Here is a 19,227-nt window from a genome sequence, read left to right on the forward strand (position 1 = left end):
TTTGGGTTTGGGGTTTTTTTGGCAAAAACCCTCACAAAACTATTTCTGAAGATGAATTAGTGAAATATCTGGTATGATGATGAATTACATACAAATTAAATGACCTTGCAGATATATAGATTGAAGATTTCTCAAGCAGTTTAACAAAAGGTGACAGTGATTAAAAACTAAAGTACAATTAATAAAGAAAGTAACCTCACCCCAAAGAAAAAACTGTCTTCTGAGCACAGTTTAAAAATATGAGTTGGTAGCAGTTTTGAAAAATTCTATGGCACAAGCCTATGCAGAAGGATATATTTTCCTGCTTATTGAGAAACCAGTCTCAACTGACTTCCTTCCCCCTTTCTGGTTCCCACTGCACAGAAACAATTGTCTAAAAACAAAACCAAAAAATAGACAGCTACTAAAAAGAACTGACAAACTCCACTGTTAGAGATGCATGATATTTTTCAAAAGCATTTCTGGGATTGAAATTCTATGTGTTTTGACACTGATGATCTACTTAATCATACAGCAGTCTGACACATCATGAAACATCTACTTTCCAAAACCCAGATGTACATTTAAAGCTGATTTTTTTTCTCCTATACTCCGTGTATCAAGATGAATTGGCTGCCTGCTACAATTATCTAAAGGCCCTTACTGCACTGACTACACATCAGAGAAGGCCCACATTGAACTCAGCCTTACCTGATGGACTGTTTCATTTCTACAGGGAAAATGGGAGTGGGATTGTACATTGGCTGCTGCAATTAAATGTGCTCCACTGTCTCCATAACTTCTAGCAAGAGCACTTAATCTCAGTCATATAAGAGCCATTAGAGCTTGCAGAAGTTCAAAAAACACGTATGTACTATGGCAGGATTTCAAACAAATTTAAAATCCTGACTGTTTAATCTCAACTGCCATCATGCTCACTGTATTTTTACTTCAAACCTTTTGGATTGCTTTACTTCCCCATTATGTTAAATTCTATATATCCTCATAAAATTAAGTCCTATTCATGAAAATAAAAAAATAATTTCAAGATTTTATCCTTAGTTTAGAGTTCTCAGATTGAGAGGATGGATAGTCAAAGATGGGTGTCTGGTAACCAAACACGTTCAAAGAAGTTGAGGATATTTACCAAAAGTGAAACTCTAGAGCTTCACTCCTGGCATTCTTCATGGGACGCAATTACTCCTGACTCGTTCTCATATAAACAGAAGGTAGGTGAAGTCTTGCAGCACCTGACCTAGCTTTCCATAAGGCTCTAGCTATCACACATTAGAGCAGGAGCAAGAAAAAAAAGCACCGCTGAGTGAAAATTCTTCTGTACTATTTACTTCAAGCACAGCCTGGGAACATTTCTTGATACCAGAATATGATCATCTAGACCATTTCAGCTAGCACTTGAACCAAACAATTCCTAACACACTTTGGCAGCTGGAAGAGTCCAGATGCCATTAGTAGCAAAGATGAAGGATGTTTCATGTCAGAAGGCATCAGTGCCAGGCAATCCATCCAGGTGTTTGCTAAATTGGGAAAGGCATGCCCTTAAAGGACCTGTTTCTTTGGACTGCTTTTGGAATATAGTAGCAAGCAATCTGGTTTCTGTGTGCTTCTTATCACTATCATAAACTACAGAAAATCCATGGGAGTAAAAGAACAACCTGAAATATTTGTTGAATCATTCTAAGTATTAAAAGAGATCAGCCATGACAAAACTGCAACAAAGTAATTGTCGCATGGCATATCTATAGACATGACTACTCCTTGCATTATTATGGTATTAAAAAAACTCAAACAATGGGACATGGCAGGTCAGTTTAGGAATTCAGCACTTCCAGGTGAGAACAGTGAGCAAATGAACCAGACCTTCAGTGAAGCATGTGCTTTATGCAACACTAGTGTTTCTGTTTTGCAGCTAGATTTTTTCTCATTAACAATTTTTTCTTCACCATACTGCACCACTGAGCAGCCTACTCAACCTCTACAACTTCTTTTAGCTCTACTAAGCTTAGCCAAAAATCAATAAGAAATAGAAAACTATCAGCAATAAGCCCTTGATGTAAGAAACCCACTCCCCTTTGTACACTACCCACCCCCCTGCCCAAACCCCAAACCAGAGCAAACCAGATTAAAAAAACCCAGAAAAAACAGAGCCCAAAAAACTTCAAAGGGAAGAGGAACAGCTAGAAAAGAAATACATATCTGGTTAGCACTATCCAATATGGAGTAATTTATTCTTCTGAAAACAAGATCTAGGCAATGAAATCCTTCATGAGATCATGAAAAATTTCAGGAGACCATGGCTACTATCCAAATGAAAGAAACAAATTAACTGAAGCAAGGCGATCACCTTTTGGTTTGTAAGAGGAATGCATCTCAATAAAAGCAAGCTTAGAAATGTATTTTATTATAGTAACTACACAGGCTTAAGTCTAAGAAAGATCAGGAAACTCTTAGGAAATATTATGACAAATACAGACAAATCTGAACTTTTGATTCACTGAATTTTGAAGTGTCTCTGTCCCTTGCTGGTATGTGGTTTCTGTCAATATAACAAGCCTTAAACTGTCAAAAGAAGATAACACATTTTTGGCCATAAACCTAATTTCACATCCAAGTCTGATAGGAATATCAAAACAAGGATTTCTTGTTGAGAATCAAAAAGGTGTGGTCCTAAGGAAGTGTTATCAGAAACTATGAAAAATGCAATTCTCTTGTTTGTAAAAACAAGTTTCTGGTAGAGATGCCCACTGAAACAGGAAAGAGTGGCTGCTTCAGCACAGAGGGGTCCTGGGCATTTGTTTCCAGACCCTATGCAGTAAACCAGTGGAACTGACTGTCTACTGTCTCTTCCTTGCCTTGCCAAAGCAGCTGCATATTACCATGGCTTTCCTTAAAGATGATGCAATTTTGAAGGTGAAGTTGAAGGAAGCTTCAAGGGCAGACAGACTGTTTTGAGAACTAAAACAATTCTCATTTCACACATGATAGGTTGCCAGATACTGGAGTGCTCCCACTGATGAAGAGGTTGCTGTTCCTACTAAAACATGTAATGAAACTAAAAGTTTATCTCCAAGACTAGACTGAACACAGAACAGAGCCCAAGACTGAAACACTCCTGATGTGCAAGATTTTCCACTTCAAGAACAAAAGATAGTTAAAATTTGGCTGTATATGCTCTGAGAGCATGCATTTGTATGTGCTAAAGGTGTTATTAAGGCAAAATTATGAAGATGATTAGCATTTAAAAACACTAAAGTTCTCAAAAACCTCACTAAAATCTAAAAGAGGGTTATCTTTTTTATGCAGTTAAGATTTAGAAAGAAACTGCTATGTTTGCTTCAAACTGATACAGCAGCCACAGGTACAGACAATCTTACCCCATATAACACTCCTCCTGCCAAAAACCCCCAAAATCCCAAATAACCCTCCCCGCAAAAAATCTCATACTTCCTTGAAATGATAACAGACAATCCTGTGAAAATACCAGCTTGCTATTGATCACAAAAAAAATTCCCCAACATAATCTAATTATTAGTGCTTAGTGTGAAAGAAACAGACAAGGCAGAAAATCCTCTTTTTTCAGTATATAAATAGGGGACTCATATCAGTAACATCATATCTAGTTTTGTCCTGAACCTCACCCTGTGCCCACATCCTAAAAGACGATGCCAAAACTGCAGAGGCATTGAACAGTGACAGGATGATTAAAAGTAGAGAACAATTTCCTGGAGGAAAATGCCTACACAGTCGAGGGTTTTTCAGCCTTGAAATTAGATAAGTGAGAGTAGATAAAGTGGAGGTATATAAAAGTCATGTGTAGTGAAAAGGGTTAAGTAAGAACTATTGATTTATTAAAATAACATCCTGATCCTTTATCATACAAGAGCTAACATTATGTATGAGGTTCAAAAAATTACTTAAAACCAGGATTAAAAACCCTCCATGATATCCCCGTTCTTGAAACCATCAAGCTTTTCAAAGCATCCCTGTAGAAATACTGAAAAATTTCTAGTCAGGTTTTGCGTGTCTGTGTCAGCTGAAACATCTACTCTTTCATTTATTTTCTCCAACACACTTCACTCGAAAGAATAATGATGGAATCCTTCTGAAATGAATGAAGACTGTTACAAGGTCCTTCTTCAATGACTGTTATTTACAACAATTCAAGTATGACAAGAGGACTTCAGAGAAATCTCCAGCAAGCACTAATGGTTGGGACAGAGTGCTTTAATACAAGAGATCTCATTTTCAGTTCAGTCTCCAAATAAGCATGCAAAGGGAAGGGCCATGAAACCAGATTTCACAGCTGATGGCCGTAACCAAGGAGCAGATATTTGGGCTAATTTTTCTCTTATTTATTATTTTTCCCTGCCAAAAAACCCCAAAAAACCAACACTGCTTTCGTAAGATGCCTACCTTCACTTTATCTGGGAAACCCAAGCAAAGAAATTGTTTTTCCATCACCTTTTGTAGAACAATTTTAGCTGGCTGCCTCAGCTTAGCAACAGGCTTCATACTTTTGGATGCTGTTCTAAAAGTCCTCTGCAAACTGAGCCTTTGGGAATAGAAAACTGCAGGGGTGATTTTCCTGCATTTTAGAGTAAATTCAGAGATTGTGACTGCAATAACTGTTACTTAGGATTGCTTGATTTCCTGTCCTGTCATATTGATTTAACAACACCCAACACTGCCAAGTGCTCCCCTTCACAAGAACCACAAGACTCCAGCTGTCTTGTCTTCCTTAGTAATTTTTTTCCCACTTTAGTCTATGAAGAATACAGGATTTTCCCTGTTTGACAAACAAGAGTGGCAAAGACTAACTGAGATTCAGCACAAATTGACTTTGACAACACCAGCCCTGTCTCCAGCACTCAAGTCTTTGCTATAATGAAAATATTGGCATGGCATGACTCCATTTACTTAGCAATGACTAAGGAGACATGCCAGGAAAATGAATTATCTTGCTTCAATAAATTTTGTGGGCATTTAAAGATGGACTTATTTTGTTTTCCCAGATTTTCTGTGGTCATATAACCTGGAAAACAATGAGAGAACCAAATCTGCTCTGTTGATGTGTTGGATACTTAAGACAGTCATATAAACTGCCCTCCAAGAGCCTATCTGACTATCAATTTCCAAAGTCCTGTTAAATAAAATAATGTATAAATTGAATCTCTAGACATTATCCACTATAAATACTTTACCACTCCTTCATTCTCACCTAGTGCTTTAAACCTTCAGAGCCTGTACTGCACCAATATACAGCATTTAAATATGGCTTTGACAGGGTTTTTCTTATCAAATGCAGCCTGTCTACATCTGCTGTCACCTAAGGAGGGTGGAGTGGGCAATTGGAGCTGAAAGGAGCCCACTGGTCTTTGTAGCATGCTGGCCCCAACCTGTCTTCACACTTACATCTATAAAAAATCAGATGGGAGTAAAGGCTGTATACACAGAGTAGCTTTTAAGTTATTCTTTGAGGTAGGGTTAATCAATACAAGAAGCAAGACAGGGAGTTGCAAACCTTGTGAAATCTTTCCTGTGATCAAGGGTAACTGAACTGAAGGAGTTTTCAAAATCTGGGTAAAATTCTTAATACCTTAAAGGATCAAGCCCAGAATATACTGACTGCTAGACTCACATGTATCTTTTTAAAATTTTCTATTTGAATAGATTCATTTAATAGTAAATTTAAAAAAAAAAAAAACAAAGAAAACCCACCAGAATCTTAAAACTGTTTTCCTATTTAATATTTAGTCTAGGTAAGCAACTTAATGGTGACTATGAAAATACTTGCCTTAAAACACTCATTCAGCTGTTCTAAATTAATGTTCTTCAATGCATATCTTGACCAGAACGAGATAATCCTGAAAATTCTGTACATTGTTCCTTTCAGCAAATGCCAAGAACATTTTAGTTTTAGTCTGTTAAAATAAATACTATCATCATAAAAAAAATAAGAAAATGAAAAAAAGAAAGCTAAATAAGCACAAATATGTCAACATAACTTACAAGGAAGATGTCTTGGGATTGGTACTTAGCACAAATATTTTGCTGCAAAAATATTACTGAAACAGACAGTTTAGAAAGATTTTCTGATCTTTTGAAAAGCAGTTTAAAAAGAATTGAAGACAGTTTTCCCTAGAATGTCAATCTGACATTATTTTTGGTCGTGACTGCTTTCTTTATTAAAACTTTTTACCTTTCAGAATTGGGTGCAGTTTCAATAAGCAGGATGTGGTATGTCTACTAAGTGTTTTCAGTGAACTTATGGATTCTTATACCTTACAAGTGTAAGCATCTTCCTGCTGTGTTGTTTCTAAAATCTGTCTCTGGGCTTCCATTATGTCACTTCTTAGTTCACTACTTCAAATCTTTGTTTGTTTGTCCATTGAACGTATTTTTTTTTCTTCTCCCCTTAAAGACTATTGCATTTAAAATATTTAAGCATTTTAATTTTATAGACATATCCCACAATCAGCCAAAACAAAATGGTGATCTCTACACCACAAGAGGTAAGAAATAAACTAAATGAATTCTTGTGAAATCTGTGACAGAACTAGAATAAATTTGATTTGCCACCTGTACAAAGAAATTGTTAGTAAAAATGTTTTTAGACACATTTTATTTTGGTGCAGTATGAATGCTATTTTTAAATTTGTTTCAAGGCAATATAAAATATAAGTACTGAAAACCACAGATAATAAAAGTATTTATTTCCATATTACACTCTGCTCTTTCTGGCTTCTCTAATGCATTTTTCTATATATCTCCACAATGTGACTTTCTGTTTACCAGGTAAGACCACCATGCACAGTCTTGGTTCAAAGGCTTTTTGAAAAGCACTAAAAAATCAGCATGAAGGCAATAAGAAAATATTAAGCAATACTAGCCAAATAAAGCAAGGCTAATGTCATGATAGGCTAAAGAGGATTTGCATGAAAGATGAGTGATGAAATCTTCGCAATGAAAGATGAGATTGGTGATGTCTTCTCACTTTTAAAACTTTGTTGAAAATTCTGGAATTTGAGACTAAATTTGTCTATGTCTAGCACAGTGCTTCTTGAAGAACTCTGGGAATAATCTTGTAAGATTATTCTAAGAGGCAGCATGTTCTCTGCTCCAAAATCTTGTCCTATCCTGCTACACAGCTGCAATAGCCCCAGCTGTACAAGGAAAGGAAGCATCCTTCCTTTCATACCACAATCATGCATTAAACTCTTTTGTTTGATTTACTACAATCAAACATCGTACAACAAGCCACCCTGGTCAATAAGAACTTTGAGTGAATTGTTTGAACCATAAGCTTTGGCATTGATAACTCAAAATGCTGTTTCATTTGTATCACTGATCACATTCAATATGAAGAACCTGCTTTTATAATAGGACAGCTAACCCTGCTCTCAGTAGCATAAATTCAATAGGAACTGTAGCTGTGTCTTGAAAGCCAGAAACCAGCTAATACTCCTATAGAAAAGGATAATGCAACTACTTGCTGGTTTACAACACATATTTTCTAGCATTATAGAGCTGTTGAGCTATGTTACAGTCAGATATGATCATTCAGCATGAAGGTAATACCCTGTCTATTTCTAACCTGTTTTCCTCAATCCTGAAAGGCCAACTCCTTTGGGAGTAGGTATATATGCTAATGTAAATACACACAGTGTCTCCCTAATGCTGGCAACAGTCCTTCAGAGACTAAAGTAAGACAAATAGACTCATTTTGTCTGTGACAGCAGTGCAGGACTCATAAGTAAACATTTCAGTAAGGCTAAGTCAGCATATGTTAATCACATTGAACATCTCATTTCCCTTTTCTTCTACAATCAATTAACAAGCTTTAATGTTCCTCTCTGTTCAGAGAGAACAAAAAGTAATTATTTTAATTGTGGATTATTTTTTCCTCTTTAAGCAAGTGCTGTCCTTAAGACCAGGCTCTCATGTAATCTGTTTTTGAGAAACAGAACTGATTGCCACTACTGGTTTGCTCATATATCCTTATGGAATGCCATCATAAATAGATTTTGGCACTCGTGAACTAGCTTCTCACAGCAGTTGTCTTTAATGTCATTTATTCAAGTGGTTCAAGGTCTTAATCTATAATTAATGTTTAGCAATCCACTTCCAGTGCTGCAAGATAACCACTTTTCAGCCTTTAATTTCAAGTAAATCTTGACACTTTCATTTGATGAAGATAATACAGGTAACTTTACACTTCTGAAATTGTAAAAGCATCTCCAGAATGAACGTAAGAAACGAAAGACTTGCGGCTATAAAGAAGCATCAGTCTGAGCAATCAGTTTTGTAACTTGTCCTTAACACAAATAAGAGTACAGAGAGAGTACTTATGCTTTCTGAGATCTGCAGAGAAAATAAAACTTTTATCTATCTGAGTAGATAGATACATAGATCTATCTGAGTAGATAGTATACATACTTGGCAAAGTAGGACATGCCCTCCTGCAAAAAATACTAGTTTACTACAAACAACCAATACTAACCTGAAAAAGCTCTCTTTTTATTTGGGTCACAGTGGAATACATTTTACTGAAGCTTAAAGGCAGACTAGTAAATGTTCAGCTCCAAAGATATATGAGTCATTAGGAATATATTGCAAGTCTTCCAGGCTGTTGATATGATTATTTATTATTTCCATTATGTAGTTCTTATAATCTCCAGTAAAAGATTCCCCATGGTGCTAGGTGGTAAGTGTACTAACACTAACACGGCACGACAAAACCCTGGAGCGTTGTCATTAGAAAAGAAACAGCTAGAAAAGAAATGAGACCATACAGGAGATGTATGATTAGGAAACAGTAGCCATTATGGACAAAATTCACTATTCAAATACAAACCTGGGTCTCCCCAGTTTTCAAGAACTACTTATTTTTAGATTGACATCAATGATCCAGATCCGACCGACCAAGACTTTGAAGCAGTGTGGAGTAGGTCTCAGTAACATTCTCTACTGAAACACATGGTTAAGAATGAATGAAAAAAAAAAAATAGAAAAAACTCAACAAGAAAAGTATTTCAAACCTCATGATTTGGAGATCTTTAAAATACACATTTAATAATTTATGAAGGCTGGCAGAAGTATGATCTTACATACTGATTTAACTGTTTGAAACACAGCTAGGAAAAAACATCCTTTCTGCATTGCACAGAAAGAAATGTGAGCAGAGAACACAGCTCATCACTCACTAGGGAAAATGTGTTCAGAACTTTTTAGTTTTGAACACTGGGACTTGTTTCAGAAAAAGATCATCTTTACTAAGAAATGAATGAATTTACTTCACTCTACCTATTGCTTAATATGGTAAAAAATTCTTTCCATACCTAATGTACCAAAATTATAAAAACACCCTTCAAAAACAAGTGATGGTCTATCAGATTGTCTCTTCAAGAAAATAAGTATCTCTCTAGTTGATTTAAAATAACTATTTCCAAGCCTATAATATCAACTTCCAGTCCAGCAATGCAGTCTTGGATTAAATTCATCATTTGAGCAACACAAACCAAACCCAACTCACACTAGAAGTTCTGCTGGTATCAAGACACCTATGTGTCCGATGCAGGACCATGCAGAAGGCATCCAAAGTACTGTGATGATTAAAAATAGTATACATTGTGCTGCTTGCAGTGCCAGGATGAGCATGGGACTAGTGTTTTGCTTTGTATAGACTAGTACAGAGATATAAACAAAGAACTGAATACAAAATTAAACAGAATACCCAATTATTCTTGTAGAGTAAATCTGATTCAGATGTGATGTGAACGCAAAAAATTTTGTTAGGATCTGGTTGCTATTCTTTTCTCTATATTAGGTGCAAACATTTGAGCACTGTCACAGCACTGATATGGAAGACTACATTAGAAAGATATTTGTCCTGAAAGTCAAAAAAACACCCATGAGCACCATTTAATTTGTAGTGTTTTAGACATATTTCCTGATAGACTTTGGCTTTAACACTGTAAAATAAATTTTAATGAAGTGGTTCACTAAAACAAAGGTATTCATGATGGGCATATTGCTCCTGAAATCATCCAACAAAACCTTAAGGAAGTCAGTAACTGTTTTCTCTCTTTTTTTTCCCCCCTCAACAATTTTACTGAAGCTTAAAAATGACTCCTTTGTTCCAACTCAGATTTTGACCCAGATTTTAAACCCTGTAGGCATTGTCCTGTGTTTTCAAGTCCTCAGGAATGAGGCTTGTTAGATTTTTTTTTAGGAGCTGCTGTTGACCTGACTCAACCTCTGTTTTAACAAGGTTTTGTCAGAATGACTTAAAAAACACCAAGAAACACAATGTGGGTATGCCTAATTTACTTAACTTTTGCTTTTCTTCTTGAGTTATAAACCAAGTGTTTTACAAGTAGTGAAAAAATGTGGTCATTCTGTGCAGAATTAAGTATTTATAAATAATGCACACTGCAGAGGAATACAGGTCTGGTATGATAACAGGCATCTTGAAAAGTAGGGGCACAGGTTCAGGATACAAGAGTGGAATGATAAGAATAAGGGGACATGCTGTCCCTGGGGACGGCAGACCTACAAGCCAGAGGTCAGGTGAAGAAAAGAGCGCTGGGGAGCTGTGAAAAAGTGGCTGTAGGACAAAGAGAAGAAAGAACAAGCATCTAACCTGAATAAAACATCATATAAGGAGAATTCAGAAGTAGTGTGGGCAAGCTGGAAAACACAAAACTAGTCCCAAGTAAACCTTAAAGGAGATAAAAAGAAGAAACTCCACCAACATTCAACTTTTCCCAGCAAAGAACTAGGGACACCAGTGACCTGCAGTCAACTGCCCCTGAATAGGGAAGGGTGGTGGTATCAATGTTAAGACTCAGAAAGGAAGATAAATGGTCAACATAATGCCAGAGAAAACGGCAGATAGTGGGGAGTGTGTGTATAACAATTCTAATTGGTTATTATCATTGTCACTTTATGTGACAAAGCTCTATTTTCCTGGTCTTTATAATTACATCTGTACTTACAATAATTCTCTGAATAGACTGTTAAAATTTCAACTATATTGACAACAAAGTCTTGGCTTTAAATATCAGTTGTGTTTCCTTTATCACCGACAGCAAGATTTGGAGTGCAACAAAGTATATCCAAGAGTACACTGAAAAATATGAATTTACATGTTGGCATAAAGTTGATAAATAAATGGTATTTGTACATAGTCCCTGGATAACTGTATTTCTCTATTTGTACATCTGTTAGCATCAACCAGCAGTGAACCTGCTCCTTATCTCCTTGGATACAAAGAAGAAGAAAGATCTGAAAATTCAAAAGTTCATGTGTATGGATTTTGAGAGGATGGAAATTGGGAATGGTTGCATACAGAAGACTCTACAAGGATGCAGAGGCAAAACAGGAGCGAGACATACTAACAGGGAATTCAGACAGGGAACTAAGAGCTATCAAACCAGAATGAACGTAAACTAAATGGCAAGCTGGGAGGGGTAAGAGGGCCTGAAGTGACATCGCCAGCAAAGGAAGTAATGGGCAAGACAGAGAAATTGGCAATGAAGTAGTTGAGAGAAAAAGGTTTATAAACCAAAACAAAAACCCCAAGCTGGAAGCATGAAATTTGATAAAGAAACAAGATCAACGTGAAAAAAATCTAAGAAAATGGATCTGGAACTGTGAGAGAAATAACCTTCATAGTACTTGAGAGCCACTGTGCAAACAAGTATTTGTTAAGCCTGCTGGCCAACACATCTATTGTTTTGGTCATGTCCTCTATCTTGCTTACCAAAACTGAGGCTGATGTTGCATATATTATTTTACAAAATAACTGTGCATCTTTCTTACTGATGTAAAATGGTTATCTTACTTCATGCATTTTGTATCTGGCATAAATTCTATATACTTCCCAAAAGACCACTATTGTAAGGGCCAAACAATGACTTAACAGAAATTCACAGAAATCATAAAATTTTTCAAAAAAACTCCAGTATCTTAAAGGTAACAAACAAACAAACAAAAAAAAATCAACAACAACAAAACAAACCAAGCAAAAACTGAGCATGCAATTCAGCTGGCTGAAAATACATTTCAAAAGTTATTAGCAGCAAAAAGACTGATGAAGTTCAATTAAAACTTTTCTTGGCAGCTCATGGAAGAAAAGGAGGGAGAGGAAAAAAAATTAGTATAGTGTTTTTCTACATTTAAACTTCCAGGAATATGCCAGACACCGTTTAATTTTTCTTGTATACTTAACACAGTAACTGTGTGTGCCAACAAATAACACCCAGCACCCTGGAACCAGCATGCTATAGAGAGCTGATGCAAAAAATTGATGCAGTAGCAGATGTGTTATATTGCTAACAAAACATACTAAATGCTAATAGGAGTTTTGTGAAATATCAAGTGTAATTGAAAGAAAAATAGATAAAATATTATAGATTATATTCTTTGTTCTTCTCATGTTATAAAAGCAGTTTAGTCACCAAATCTGTACAATGTTTTGGCAGCAGTTGGATCACCTTTTTCAGTTTTCATTTCCTCTCACTTGTCTATCATACTTCTAACTTTAGAAATGTAATGCAATAAATGTTTTCTCTAGGAGCAAATTAATCAGTTTATTGCAGAAAATAATATCAATTCCTTGGCAAATAACCCTATACATCATAAATTCTTCAGAATAACAGATAATGTAGTTTTCCATCCTATCTTCCATATTTTGTCAGAGGAGTAAAATGATGGGGTTATATCTCTGCTGAGTTACAAATCCTAAATATCAATGAGACAAATTCTCCATATATTCTAAGCACTGAATTTCTGACTTCACCCACAGAACACTCTTCTCTGCACCCTCCCTACCTCTCCCCCCCAATTAGATGCAAAATAAAATAAAAGATCTCCTTACAAACTTCCTCTGAATTACCTAATTAGTCAATGGTAATCAGCCAACCGGAAAATTAGAGTACAATATAGACAGGACATGACTGTATTTTTATCTCCTGCTGTTTAGAATGGTTTGTTTGCATCTTAAAAGAGTGTCAACAGTGCTCAGCTTCAAATTGAGCCTACTCTAACTTGAATAGCTACAAGACTTCCTTAAATAGCCTGCAGGAACAGGAACTCTAATAGAAGCCCATATGTTTGTAACTACCTCCTTTGAAACTGCTATCCTTATTCTGGTGGTAAAACAGATCCAATGCAAGAGTTCTGATGTCTTAAATTCAGAACTTCCTATAAAAATATGTGATAAAAATACCCAAGGTATTTCCTGCCAGATATGTTTTATAGAGTATCTTCAAAGAACACATCTGTTTGGATAGGAAAAAGACACAAGAAATAACAATAGCAGAGACTGACATTTACTAGTTATATCAAAGACATTAGCATTAGATATCACCATCCTTCCTGTTAGTGTCCTGACACTTGGTGTCAATACTGTGAACCAAGTAAAGTTATACCTTGCTTTGAAAATACAGGAATAATATCAACATCCAGATAAGACTTAGGTTTTTGAAAGTCAGATAAACTATCACATGGATACATAAATCCTTTGTATGTCTAAGAGAAACCCAAATACTATTCTTTCACATTAGAAATATTTTAAATTGTTGGCATCCATTTACCAATCAGCTGAACAGACATACCAGTTTAATTTTACCATGAGTTTCAGAGTAAAATACTGGCTTTACTAAAGGTGACAAAGATTTTGCCACTGAGGAAAATTATATTTTAGCTTCTCTGTTTCCTATGAGATGAGAGTGAGGAGCATTTACTAGCCAAAAAAAAAAAAAAAAAAAAAAAAAAAAAAAAAAAAAAAAAAATTACGACAATGCCCAGTAATAACATTAGGAAAATAAAGATGCCAATCCAGTGACTGGGGAAGTAGGTACTGGATGTCCCTGCATCACACTCACTGAAATGAGTTTCACCAGGGGTTAAAAGCAGCACCAATTTAATTTCAAGTAGAAGATGGCCTCTTTGGTTAGTCTTTCAGAAAAGAGCTAATCTGTTGATAAATTGCTCCTGTCACATCCTTTAAAGAGGTTGGTCGTCTGAAATAATAGAATGACCTTATTATTCTTTCAGAAATTTTATATTTAGAGACCAAATGAAAATTCATCCTAGGTATATAAAAAAATACTCAGGTATGTGTTCATGTAAGTCTAACATGTATCAAATTGTTTTACACTTTATATATAAAATGTAAAAATAAATAAATATTTAGAAATAAATAAAGAAATGGAAAAAAAGAAAATAAAGCAACGAATTTATACTAGAATTCTAAAATATTTTTAAAGCTTATAAAAGTTGCTTTCAATAAGACAGAAGAGTTTGATTTAACCTTGTACATTTTTATTGTGTATTTTTATTCCAACTTACAGCTAGTTTTGAAAAAATTACCCGGTTCAATTCACATTTTCCTTCTCCCTTTCTCTTCTTAACTTCTCATTTCAGAAAGGTCTGCTCTTTAAATCAGGCAGTGTGGTACTTCATTCCTTTTGAACATTGATGTCGACTATTGTATTATTCTTGCAGCAGAAATGTCAGGTACTATCAAGAAATGTGCTACTGTTCCCTGCAGTCAGGAAGATTTTAACCAGGCTCTGGGTTCCTTATTCATGATTTGTGGGAGAAGTACATTATGTTGCATTGCCAAAATAATGTTGCTTGTAAGGGGCAAAATATAAAGCCCACTCTATCTACATGCAGTGAGGATTTCTGTATGAATCTGGCTCAGAAGTAACCAGGAGGTTGCTGTCATACTCTTGAGTGAAAATACAGGTAATTTGAAAATAGAAACAGGATACAATCCTCCAGCTTTGGGGTTTACAGACGACTGCTGACAAAACCCCCCCAAAGTGTTCTCAGATGGTCCATGCTGTGAACTCTGTGACAGGAGATGACTAAAAGTGTGTCCTCCCTGATATTATAATTTTTAACCACCATCAGTATGACTTGCAGTTTAACCTCTGCAAGGCATATTAAATAGAAGCTAATAAATGTTTAATTCTCTCTATTCACAGGTTAAAAAGTATGGGCCACGTTGTGTGCTAACACAGGTGCCAAAAGCTATTTTCTATCACCAGGTGAAACATGCAGCATGACCCACACACAAATACCCTGATACCAAGTCAGAAATATTTCTACTCTGAAAAGGGAAGGTCTGATTCAAAGGAGTTACAGCAAAATATCTTTTAAGTTTGACCCATTAACTTAATGAGAATACAAGCTGCCTTGCTGATGGAAACAATAAAATGAGGATTTGTCTATGACTGTTAAATGCCTCACAGAATGAGATTGCTTACACCAGAAGAAAATAATTTCACTTCCCATAGAGTGACTTTGTCCAAGCTACCTCACACTTCAGTTGTACACTTCCCAGTACACCTTATCTGCAAGTGCTACTCAGAAGAAAATCATATGGAAATTTTTGAAAGATAGTGTATATGTTAAGAGACCTTGGAATTCCCAATGAAACTGGAAGGCATCAGGGTTGCTTGCAGGAACTCAGTCTTCCCTAGTCTTCTCTTCCTTGACTTCTGTCTGTCAAAGGCTTCTGTCATCAGTTACAGCTGGAGTTCATTCTGCTTTTCCCTTCGCTATCCTCTGTGTAAGGCTAGGTTTGTTTCTGGCACTGTTGGTTCCTGCTGGATTTAGCTCCCAGAATTCGTAAATCTAAAAATCTTTATATCTCTATATGACCATACTATAAGAATTTTAAGAGACAGATATTGAATCCCACTATTATTTAATGAGAAAAAGTTAAAATATCTACATTCTTTTCATATTACCTCTACATCGAGTAACTAGCAGTATTTTTAAAGATAAGCTGCAATTTTCTTTCATCTTACTAAAGCAAATACATGCTATAATTAGTTTCTTTCTTACTTGCATATTAGCTTCATAGTACAAAATTCCATACACATGTAAATTAGACCTAATTGGACTGGTTCATCAATCTGTTCCCCAATTACATAAGAAAAATACATTAACTGAATGTGATTTATGTATAAGGTACTTGTGAATGTTTGTGATGGAATTCATAAAGTGCTCATTTGCATGGCCTAATGAGCAGTTTATTAATCTTAAATGCATACAGAAATTAACAGCATTTTAATCTTCTAAAATGCAGCTTTTTTTATTCTTTCATTAACAACCATCAGTCTTAGTATAAGACAATCTTTAATAGCTTATGGATACAGATTATGAGTGCCTATGTACATATAAAAATAAGCACAGATCTTGTGAGCAATTTTGCCTTCCCTTAACCCTGAAGAATTGCCACAGGAGTAAGACTTTAATAAAAATAAATGATGAAGCCCTTCCAAGTAGCTATATGTATTTATATATAGAGAGAGCCTCTTTGCTAAGTGGTCTCATATTTTAAAACACCACAGGTTAATTTTCCTTTTGGAAAAGAGATTTATTACATTTTTTTTTTTTATTAGAATCCTGAATTTAATTTTTATAAAATGTACACAATATATTTAAGTGGAGAGGGGAGGCCAATTAATTAAAAGTCCTAAAACCCAAATACAATATATGTTGCATAACAGTGAAATTTTAAACAACATTGAGAAAGAATTTTATTCCATTTTTTCTGAATCTCAGTTGAACACAGAATGATACCAGTTCTATTCATCAAAATATCAGGCAGGTGTGTTTTCTAATTTTAAACTGTAGTAATAGGTCATTGCTGATTGCTGGGCAATGACTCAAAGCTTTCAAATTCTTCAGATTGCAATTTGCTTTTGTAAATATGTTATTTCCTGTTCCATATTTTGCATTAAAAGCTTAATGCTCACAACACTCTTTCTTTCTTCCCCTCATTTAAATTCAAGTGCAGACCAATAAAGTATCTAGTTTAATTATATATTGAGTTGTACCACTTGCAACCTAGAATCAACATGTAGCAATAAACAAACAGAACCTTCGGACAAGACTAAATTCATTATTACTGGGAAATGGGTGTTCACTTATTGTACAGTCACATAATACTCCTAGGGAGGAAGACTAAAGTCATGGCCGTGGCACTGGTAACATTAGTTCCTTCTGTAGGGTCATTCTTAGTAGAGTACCAAAAGGATGAGGCAAAAAGGCATTTTAGGCAGAGTAGAAATAATCTTTCTTCTTCTCATCAGCTCCTGCTCATTTATCAGTCTGAGCTGATGTTCATCCTGTAGTGACAGTGGAAGGTGGGCACTTCTCTGTCACAGGAACAAGCTTGGTGACATATGCCCACAGGTTGTAGACTTGCTGTTTTTATTGAGGTGCTTAGTCTATTACACCCAGATCTCACTTCCATCAAGAATCCAACACAGTGACCACAGGGACCAAGGAACAACAGCAGCACCTTTAGATATAACTCACTAAAGGATCTCTTGTGTAAAACTACACCAATGTTCAGCTTCAAGAAAACTATGGGAGAGAAGCCTCTGTTGCCTCTTTCATTTAAAATGCATAGTCAAACCATAAGTGTTTTCTTCAGCTCTGTTGTTCAAAATACTTTACAAAAGTGAAGGTTTTGAAATATCTGTAATTGTATGGGTATGAAAAAAATAAACACAATTTCAAACCCAAGATGCTCTTATGTATGTGTCTCATTTCAGATATTTTACATGTAATGTCCTAGGGGTAGTGGGGAGAGAAGGAAACTCTAATTTTAGAAACTCTTAATCTTTTAATCTGGAAATAAGGTTCTTTTAAAGTGATACATCAAAAATAGAGGTCCTAAAAATCACAAGTTTTTTTTAACAAATATTGCACAAAGCTTTAAGTGATCTGAAGCTAAAACACTCACAGAAATAGAAACTTGGGTTTTTGTTTCCCAGTCCAAAGCAAAGCTGAGAAGTTCAGTGTAACACAGAACAAAATTAAAAAAAGAAAAAAAGAAAAAAAAAAAAAATCAAAAGAAGGAGATGCTGTCCTTGAAACCAGAATATCCTTTCATCAGTGTTTTGGAAAGAAAGGCTCCAAGAAGTACAATTCATGTCATGCTGTATATAAAAGAGAAATTTCTTTTTCTGAGTTAAGGTATTCTACTCAGTTTTATCTTTTCTCCTTTAAAATACAATGTGCTTACATATAGAACTTTCATTTGTATGTTTGAATTCTAAGTGCCAGAAAACACAAAAATATTACTGAAAGTACATATTGGTTTGACACTTGAGGTTGAACATTCTGGTTCAGTTTATAGATAAATAAGTACCAGCCAGATGAGATGCAAATGGTGAAAATAGTACTGAATTTTAAACTGAAAGATATTTTTAAAATGAATATGAATAACAAGTAGAACTTGTGATCTAAGTCCAGCTGTCCTGACAAAATTGTATGAGTATACAAATGTTAATCCATGCATAATGCAACCTCTTGACTATAATTGGCTAAGTTTCATGTAGATATGATTAACTACATGTGACCAGTGTATGCACAGACTAACATCCTGTCCATATTATCCTGGATTTGTATTCTACTGCCTGATCAACACAGAATTAAATCAAAATAGCATTTCCTAATACTAGTTTAGTTTGACTAAGTGCTTTGCTTGTCTACTGTTTGGAATTGTAATATGCAATAGGACAAAGTAAATGCAATTCAAGAAGTTAAATTTTAAAAATTACCAGAGTCATATATGAGATACAAAGTAATTTATCAGTCTGAAATGAATAGTTTCAGATGTGTATTGTCTCTGAGGCAGCAAGCCATAACTAAATCCTTTGGCAGTTATCCATCAGGAAATGTAACATTGTCTAAAAAGTTAAAAATGCAATCATATCTCATTTGATGCAATACTGTAAGCTCACAGGGATATTGTACTCATTAAATTGAACATAAGAAAGGCAAATGAAAAAAATACAGTGTGTGTTACCCAGTTTCTTCAGACAATTACATCTGATACAAAAAGTGGCTGCCTTGATTTCTAAAGATGCATAGTAATTTATTAACCAGGCCAATGAAAATGCCCATCCTGGGTTCAGAATATATCTACTGTCCTTGTGTTAATTTTTTAATGTGTGAGTTTGCTGCATCTTTAACTGGCCTTACAAAAAACAGAATCTTGAGGCAAAACTTGAGTTGAATAAAACCTCAAAGATTTCACTTAATTTTATATTGATAGTTTATCATCTATTATTTCATAAACTTTTCAGAAACTCATAGCTTTTAACTTTTGAAAGGACAGAAAATGAAAAATTCAGTCTACTCCAAAACTTAAAATGAAAACTATTGGCATAAATTAATCAAAGCTGAAAGTCA

The 19,227-nt window shown here is 35.1% G+C and overlaps 1 protein-coding gene across 1 annotated transcript in view; it reads right to left on the reverse strand.

Annotated features, from left to right (window-relative positions):
* Nucleotides 1–19,227, reverse strand: part of CNTNAP2 (contactin associated protein 2) — a gene marked incomplete at its 5' end in the record, with an annotated part of 1,047,398 nt that overhangs the window by 256,243 nt on the left and 771,928 nt on the right. The gene's annotated exons all lie outside the window — the stretch shown is intronic.

Source organism: Zosterops lateralis (genome assembly GCF_965231275.1).
Source record: "Zosterops lateralis genome assembly, chromosome: 1".
Classification (NCBI taxonomy): domain Eukaryota; kingdom Metazoa; phylum Chordata; class Aves; order Passeriformes; family Zosteropidae; genus Zosterops; species Zosterops lateralis.